The sequence below is a fragment of the Staurois parvus genome, unplaced genomic scaffold, assembly GCF_062004578.1.
Source record: "Staurois parvus isolate SC_StPar_1 unplaced genomic scaffold, SC_StPar_1.0 ptg000381l, whole genome shotgun sequence".
In the NCBI taxonomy this organism is placed as follows: domain Eukaryota; kingdom Metazoa; phylum Chordata; class Amphibia; order Anura; family Ranidae; genus Staurois; species Staurois parvus.
In genome coordinates this window covers 3236864-3244781 of record NW_028318177.1, presented here as the reverse complement: position 1 = coordinate 3244781, position 7918 = coordinate 3236864, and positions in this window count along the sequence as shown.

The following is a 7918-nucleotide window of genomic DNA, read 5'->3' as shown; positions in this document are numbered from 1 at the left end:
GTTAAAGTATGTTTAATGGGGTCAATCTGCCAAACTCTGATGTAAGAAGGGGACTCTACCAGACTCTGATGTAAGGGGACACTCTGCCAGACTCTGATGTAAGAAAGGGACTCTACCAGACTCTGATGTAAGAAGGAGACTCTACCAGACTCTGATGTAAGAAGGAGACTCTACCAGACTCTGATGTAAGAAGGAGATTCTACCAGACTCTGATGTAAGAAGGAGACTCTACCAGACTCTGATGTAAGAAGGAGACTCTACCAGACTCTGATGTAAGAAGGAGACTCTACCAGACTCTGATGTAAGAAGGAGACTCTACCAGACTCTGATGTAAGAAGGAGACTCTGCCAGACTCTGATGTAAGGAAGGGGACTCTACCAGACTCTGATGTAAGAAGGGGACTCTACCAGACTCTGATGTAAGAAGGAGACTCTACCAGACTCTGATTTAAGAAGGAGACTCTACCAGAATCTGATGTAAGGGAACACTATGCCAGACTGTGATGTAAAAAAAGGGACTCTGCCATACTCTGATGTAAGAAGGGGACGCTACCAGAATCTGATGTAAGGGGACACTCTGCTAGACTCTGATGTAAGAAAGGGACTCTTCCAGACTCTGATGTAAGAAAGGGACTCTGCCAGACTCTGATGTAAAAAGGGGACGCTACCACAATCTGATGTAAAGGGACACTCTGCCAGACTCTGACCGACTCTGGAGTAAGGTGGTGGTACCTTGGGGACACTGATGTGAATGTGGCACTCATCCTGACTGTTGCACTCCATATGTTGTTTTGTATATTACTTACACCTAACCCCTGTACTCTGTACATTATGCATTGATATACAGTAAATAAACCTGCCCAAGGTGTTCATTGTGTCAACAGTTTGCTGGTTTTAATGAAATTCTTCCTTATGGTAGGCTCAGTAAGGCAGTCTATACATTAGTCATTTTTGTTCAACATGGGGGTTCCCACGTGGATGCGGAAATCACTCCCCTGAGGTATTGTGTTCTGACAGCGGAGAGACGTATCTCTTATCACTGATAAGTGCTGCCAGCTATAACTGGCTGTGCTGGTCGTATGGACATTTTCCTAGAGGCTGGTTGTACAGAAGTCAATCGGTACACTGCCCTACAAACTGCTGATTCCTGCCCTCTGCTCTGCTAAACCCCATCCTCTGATCTGTTGACCCCCAGTACACTACACTACTGATTCCTGTTTTTATACACTGCCCTGCAGACTTCATACCCTTTACCCCCCTGACATTTATTACTGCACCCCCATATCATACTGGCTAGATCCACTGGCTAACTCTCCGCAAACGCCGCATGTGCGGTTTAGCGGCGGTTGCTAGGCATTTGCCAAACGTTAAAAATGCCCCACAAACACCTAGAATGAAGTTTGAATGGTGTTACCGCTCCGCAAACGCCCCGCAACCGCGTCACAAATGCCGGCCGGGCATTTGCGGAGCAGCACCATAGACAAGAATAGGAGGCTTCAACGCCTCCTGACTCGTCCAGAGGCGTCCGTTTTGCCGCGCCGCTACCGCTCCCGTTAGAACAGCACCATGTGCTGCAATGTGCAGAATTGCCAGAGGCGTTTGGGAACCGGTAAAAACGCTTCCCAAACGCCTCTCTGCCGCCTGCACACAACGCTAGTGTGAACGTAGCCTAAGGCTGGCCATACATTATACAATTATCTGCAGATTTTCTGCCCAATTTCCTTTAGATTTACCTTCAACTATGTAGTGCAAGGGCCTGCCTAATTGGATACAACTGAAAGTGTTGTTTAGGTTTGTCCTCCTATTATATGGTTTTTGGTAAATCTAAACCAAAAATCTGCAGATAATTGTATAATGTATGGCCAGCCTAACTCTGAGATAAATAAACACCGAGATTGTAAAATACTTTTATTGAAATATATTAGGAACACTAAGGGGTGGGGAACCCACCTCCCCCCCACCCCATCTACTCAAGGCAGCCCCACCCAACTCCAATCTACCCCGGACTTACCCCCACCCACCCTAGACTGACCCCTCCACTCTCATCTACCCCAGGCAGATCCCCCCCACCCCGATGTACCCTAGATTGTCCACCCCATCTACCCTTAGACTGACTACTCCACCGCCGTGTACCCCAGACTGACCACCCACTGCCGTGTACCCCAGACATACCCTCCCCACAACATCTGCTCCAGAATGACCCCCCCACCCCCATCTACCCCAGACTGACCACCCCACCTCCATCTACCCTAGACTGACCATCCCACTGCCGTGTACCCCAGACTGACCTTCCCCACAACATCTTCTCCAGAATGACCTCCCCACCCCCATCCACCCTAGACTGACCCACCCTACCCCCATCTTTCCCAGACTGACCACCCGAAAAGTAGATCAAAATTTCACTTGATTTTAAAATTCAATTTTGGAACAAAATCAACTTTCTGATTGAAAACCACATTCACTGTTAGAAATTCATCAAAAATGAAAACATGAAATAACTCACAACATCCTCCCCACCTGGCAAACGCTGCTGAATCTTCTCTCCTTCCATGATTATCCTGGCTACTCATACCAGCCGGTGAAGTGGCATCGTCGTGCTTGCAAAGGTGAGCAATCATTGGTCAGCAGCAGCATGTGACCACACTGACCAATGATAATCTTTCGGAGCCCTTTTTGTTCTGGAAAGATGCACAAGAGCGTGATCTTTACATGCCTGAACCACTACAATGGCTAGTGTGGGAGGTGGAAGTTAATCATGGAAGGAGCTAAGCCCAATGAGGGGTGGGGAGGGTGTCGTGAAACTACTCACTTTTCCCTTTTTTGTGGAAAGGCGAACTAACCTTTAAAATATTTAGGGCTGAAACAACTAATTGACATAATCAATTATGAAAATAGTTGACAGGCCGATTAGTTGGCCTGAATACGTTATGCATTATTTGTTTACGTGGTGGGAAATACAGTGCAGCACACATACAGCTCAGTACACCATCCATACATGTCAGTAAGTGCCTGAGAACTTGTGAATGTGTGAGGAGCTATGCCATGGGACATGTAGTCCGGGGCAGAAGAAGGAAGTGAATGAATCTAAAGGCAGTAGTTTTTTTCATCTTGCTATAAGGACACTTTATACCAGGGGTCTACTTTTGGGTATAGAGATATATTTTTATATATGATTAGTGATTATCTGCTGTTTTTGTACTATAAAGAGCTAATTTGGGTTTTTTAACTCCATTATGACAGGTGATAAAAAACGCATGCTGCTGCTACTAGACACCCTATGCTGGCCATACACGCATATCTATTTTTGGACGAGAATATTCGTACAAACATTCTTTGTACATTCGATGTGTGGAGAAATGTCATTCAAAAATTTTACTTGCTTTTAGCAGTCAACTCATTTTTAAATGAATGTCATTTCTGAATGAAAACCACATACACTGTCCAAAAATGTGTTTGACTGAGAAGTTTTCTAATCTTTAATTTAATAAAGTAAAAATGTGTTCATGTACGGCCAGCATAAGTGATAGCAGGTGTGGGGAGCTTGTATCAAGGTGCCTGCCTAGGACAAGGGAGTCTGTCATTTATAATAATATATTACCGTCTTGTCTGAAAATCTGCAAAAGAGCGTTTTAGGGGTTTTTTTACATTTTTTTGTTTCTTTAAATAAAATTTTTGATCTCGGAGTCAAATGATATGTACCAGATTCAACCTCTAATAGTGTATATGTCTCTTCTGTCTTATTCTCAGAGTGGATTAGATATTGTGTTCCCTAACCATATAGCTGGCTATTTATATTTAACACTGCATACAGATATTCAAAAATATATTCTTTTTTTCAACTTTACATATTAACTAATTATTACACCAAACTTTGAGGTTTTTGTCTATTTAATCGAAACCATGATCAGCCAACTATTCGATTATAAAAATAATCGTTAGTTGCAGCCCTAAAAATAACTAGACGTTGTAAAAACTACTACTACGTGCATCTCTATGGTCTGTTCTACCCCCAGTTGTGCCTGTGATGTCTGCTCCTGATCTCACACACACATTATACAAGATCTGGCACAGTTTGTTATTGAAGAATAAGGGTTCGTGTACACGGGGCGTTTGGAAAACTCTTCTGAACGATGGAAACTGACTGCTGAAAAACGTAGGTTAAAAAAAGTCAGTTTAGCCGCATTTGCATACCGTGTTTAGCCGCATTTATGCACATTTGCGTTTAGAAGTGTTTTTAAAAGATAACCTCAGGAGACCCTCCGAAATACCCAGAATGCACTAAAAATTTGTAAATTCACTAAAAAAGGCTACTAAAATACTGCATGAGTTATTTGATCAAGTCATGCTGTATTTTAGTAGTAAAAAGCATGCATCATGTTTCAGCTGTCAGTGGGGTTCCCACTGACAGCTGAGTGTTAAAGAAAAAATTGCCGGCAATTAAAAAATAATTTTAAAAAACGCCGTGGGGTCCCCCCTCCCATTCAACTTTGGGTCTGGTAAGGATTTTGAGGGGAAGCCCCACCCCAAAATTGAAAAAAAAATGGTGTGGGGTTCCCCCCCAAAATCCATACCTTTTTTTTTGCCTTCCTCTGGATCAACTGTGGGTATAGGATTATAACTTTTTTTTTTTCTGTGGTTCAACTGAATGAACTTTTGTCTTTTTTCAGCCAGACTAACTATGTAACCTAGGAGAGAAAATGCAAAAGTGCTGTTTTCTGGGGGGGATGGAGGAGCCAAGGCAAAATGAGACCCTAACTAGCTATGTCTCTCACTAACGTGAGGCCACTGGATGTGCTGTAACTGAGGCTATATACAGTATCCAGCAACGTGTTCCAGTCCTAGCCAAGACCTTCCTGTCTCAGACCTGGAGCACAATAAAATCTGTCTGAGCGGCACTCAGCCACTCATAGAAAGTGATGTATTCTATCAATGACTAAAAAGCTTCCTCTGATACAAAGGTTGAGTTTGATTTTGTGAAATCATCAGCCTGCCTCTTTGACTCAGCCAATCAGAGGAAGCTTTGCATTCATTGATAGAATACATTGCTCTCCATGAGTGGCTGAGCGCTCACTCTATTGTGTTCCAGGTCCCTTCTGTTGCTCTCGGCCTTCCCCATATTTGCAAATTCCTTTTGCTTTTGCTGACGTGATCTGACTTCCTGGTAGAGGATCCTCATGATCCCACTGTATGTATGTGTATATATATATATATATACACACACATACACACACACATACACACACAGTTAGGTCCATATATATTTGGGTGCAGGCACAATTTTAGTTTTTTTCAGGTATTTTCCAAAACATATTCAAGCTATAGTTATATAATGGATATGGGCTGAAAGTGCACACTCTCAGGTTTAATTTGAGGGTATGTACATTCAGGAAGGGTTTAGGAATTACAGCTCTTAAGAGTAGCCATCCCCCCTTTTTCAAGGTACCAAAAGTAATTGGACAAATTAATATAATCATAAATAAAATGTTCATTTTTAATTTTTTGTTGAGAATCCTTTACTGGCAATGACTCCCTGAAGTCTGGAACCCATGGATATTACCAAAGACTGGGTTTCCTCCTTTCTGGTGATTTGCCAGGCTCTAACTGTAGCTGTCTTCAGTTCTTTGTTTGTGGGTCTTTCTGCCTTTAGTTTTGCCTTCAGCAAGTGAAATGCATGCTCAATTGGGTTGAGATCAGGTGATTGACTCAACCATTTCAAAATGTTCCACTTCTTTTCCTTCAAAAGCATCTGGGTTGCTTTTTGCAGTGTGTTTTGGGTCATTGTCCTTCTGTACTGTGAAGCGCCGTCCAATCAACTTTGCTGCATTTGGCTGAACAGTATATCTCTAAACACTGCAGAATTGGACCATGAGCTGTTCCAAGCCTTCTCCACACTTTTTTCTTCCCATCATTCTGGTACAGATTAATCTTAGTTTCATCCGTCTAAAGAATGCTTTTCCAGAACTGGTCTGGCTTTTTTAGATGTTTTTTGGCGGTGAACCCTCTGTATTTGCTTTCATGAAGTCTTCTCTTGATTGTAGACTTTGACAATGATACGCCCACCTCTTGAAGAGTGTCTTTCACTTGTCTGGATGTTGCGAATGGGTTGTTCTTTACCATAGAGAGGATCCTGCAACCATCCATCACTGTTGTCTTTCGTGGACGTCCATGCCTTTTTATGTTGCTGAGCTCACCAGTGTGTTCTTCTTTTCTCAATGTACAGAACTGTTGATTTGGCCACTCCTAAAGTTGCTGCTATCGCTCTGATGGATTTGTTTCTTTTTGAAGCCTTACAATGGCCTGTTTCACTTACATGGACAGCTCTTTTGAACGCATGATGTAGGTTCACAGCAATAGATTCCAAATGCAAATACCACACTTAGAATCACCTCCAGACCTTTTACCTGCTTAATTGATCGAGAAATAATGAAGGAGTAGCCCACACCTGGCCATGAACAGCTTTTGATTCAATTGTCCCAATTACTTTTGGTCCCTTGAAAAAGGGGAGATGGCTACTCTTAAGAGCTGTAATTCCTAAACCCTTACTCCAATTTGGATGTACATACCCTAAAATTAAACCTGAGAGTGTACACTTTCAACCCATATCCATTATATAACTATAGCTGGAACATGTCCTGGTCAATACCTGAAAAATCTAAAACTGTGCCTCTGTCCAAATATATATGGACCTAACTATATATATATATATATATATATATATATATAAAAAAGCACAGCTCACTCCCAAGATGAACTATAGGATGTGTAATGTGGATAGAACAACTATTGTGCAATGCTCGATACAAACAAATGGAAGTGATGGGGTATAGAGCTTATAGAGGATGTTACAAGGAGGCAGAAATACAGAGGAAATTATTGACAAAACATAAATTGCAGGGTCATTAAGTAGTGGATGTGTATGCGTTTTTTTGGCGAATAAGAATATTGTTTTTTTTTTTTTAACTAAAAAGGAGAGCTTTATTGTAGTCAGTTGCATATTACAGCTTACAGTTGTGTCCAAAATTATTCAACCCCCAATGCTGTAAAGGGGTTTAGGGACTATAGTGTACATTTGGAATTGTATTCAGAATCAAATCCTACAAGGACGTTGTAACTACCCAAATGCAACTAAAATGACATCAATTGTTTATGTAATACAGTAGTAAATGGTTCTTATGTGGTTTCTTCATTGCCACAATTATTCAACCCCTTAAAGACTACCACTCTGAAGAACAGAGGTTCATACAGGTGCTTTCCATCAGGTATTGAAAACACCTGTGGATGTCACCGAGCAGCAATCAAGCATAATAAGCACCAATTAGGCAGCTTTAAAATGACTGTGATACTCAGCTCCTTCTAGACATTTACTGGTGTGGTTACAAACATGGTGAAGGCAAGAGAATGGTCCAGGAAGACAAGAGAAGAGGTGATTTCTCTTCACAGGAAGGGCAATGGCTATAAGAAGATTGCAAAGATGTTAAACATACCAAGAGACACCTTAGGAAGCATCATTCGCAAATTCAAGGCAAAGGGCACTGTTGAAACGCTACCTGGTCGTGGCAGAAAGAAGATGCTGACTTCGACTGCTGTGCGCTACCTGAAGCGTAGAGTGGAGAGAAGTCCCCGTGTGACTGCTGAGGAACTGAGAAAAGATTTGTCAGATGTGGGTACAGAAGTTTCAGCCCAGACAATAAGACGCACACTGCGTAATGAAGGCCTCCGTGCCAGAACTCCCAGGCGTACCCCCTTGCTGTCTCCAAAGAATAAGAAGAGTCGACTGCAGTATGCCAAAAGCCATGTGGACAAACCACAAAAGTTGTGGGATAGTGTTCTGTGGACTGATGAAACAAAATTAGAACTGTTTGGGCCCATGGATCAACGCTATGTTTGGAGGAGGAAGAACAAGGCCTATGATGAAAAGA